Below are 1,383 nucleotides of genomic sequence, written 5' to 3' on the forward strand. Positions count from 1 at the left end.
TAGAGATGGATTTCACATGTAATTGAAAGGTCTAACCTTGTCACGGTCAAGGCCACGTAGTTTTTTTCATGCGAATTAAGGGAATGGGTTGCTTTTTTCATGACAATTATGAGCATGGGTTGTTCATCTCCTTACAACCTAAGTCAACCATTAGGCAGCTTGGTTCGTTAAACATTTCAATACTCACCGTTGAAATCAATTAATTCCGATCCATCCATTTATCCGTCCTTCCATCTATTTCCCCATCCATTCCATCCATCCATCCATCCATCCATCCATCCAACTATCCATCCGTACATACATGCATACATACATACATACATACATACATACATACATACATAAAGATATGTATAAAGATCCCCTTCGGTCATGAATAACCATAAAATTGCACCTAAAAAGTTACCCTCCGAGGCATAAAGTCCAGACAAGGTTGTTATCCAAGGGAAAGGCCAATACAGCTTGGCACCAGTGACGTAATTCATTTCTACAGCTGTGTGAACTGAAGTAACGTGAATAAAGTGTCTTGCTCAAGAACATGACTTTCAACCCGGTCCAGAAATCGAATTCACCACTTCATGATTGTGAGCCCAACGCTCTAACCACTGAGCCATGTGTCTTCACATGCATGCATACATACATACATACATACATACATACATACATACATACATACATACATGCATACATACATGTATGCATGTATTCATACATACATACATACATACATACATACATACATACATACATACATACATACATAAATTCATACATACATACATGTATGCATACCTACATACATAAGAATGCTACAAATACCTTGGCGCTGATAAAAAAAACATCATACGAAGATGCTGTGAATAAAGATAGAGTGACCCGAGAATATCTCACCGGACTTCGGAAAATATGGCAATCGGAACTCTCCTCTTACAACAGAGAATATCCCACAATGCATTTGTAATACCAGTGCTGATCCCAACATTTAGGACACGTGACTGGTCTGTAGACGAAATTCACTCCATAGATCTTAAAACACTCAAAATCTTGGCATCAACTTGAAATTTCCACAGAAACAGTATTATCAATAGGCTCTACTTATGAATAGATGAAGGAGGCAGAGTCTTGAGATTAGTACAGACAGCCTTTGAATGTCGTATAGCCTCTCTCGGACAGTACCTACTAAACAAAAGCAGCAAAAATAAATACTCAAACCTTGTGTTGAAAATTGTAGAGAACAACATACCACGTGTCGACAGTGAGCTCCTCAGGAAATGCTCTCTTCCTGATGAACTTACATACAACCCCAAAACAGCTGAGCTAACATACCCCAAAGACCTTAATGTGAAATGCTTACCATACCAAAAAAAAAAAAAAAAAAAAAAA

General features: G+C 37.9%; 1 protein-coding gene across 2 annotated transcripts in view; it reads right to left on the minus strand.

Moving 5' to 3' along the window:
* Positions 1-1,383, minus strand: part of LOC106876164 (uncharacterized) — a 193,389-nt gene that overhangs the window by 3,232 nt on the left and 188,774 nt on the right. The window lies entirely within an intron of this gene.

The sequence above is a fragment of the Octopus bimaculoides genome, chromosome 4 (assembly GCF_001194135.2).
Source record: "Octopus bimaculoides isolate UCB-OBI-ISO-001 chromosome 4, ASM119413v2, whole genome shotgun sequence".
NCBI lineage: Eukaryota > Metazoa > Mollusca > Cephalopoda > Octopoda > Octopodidae > Octopus > Octopus bimaculoides.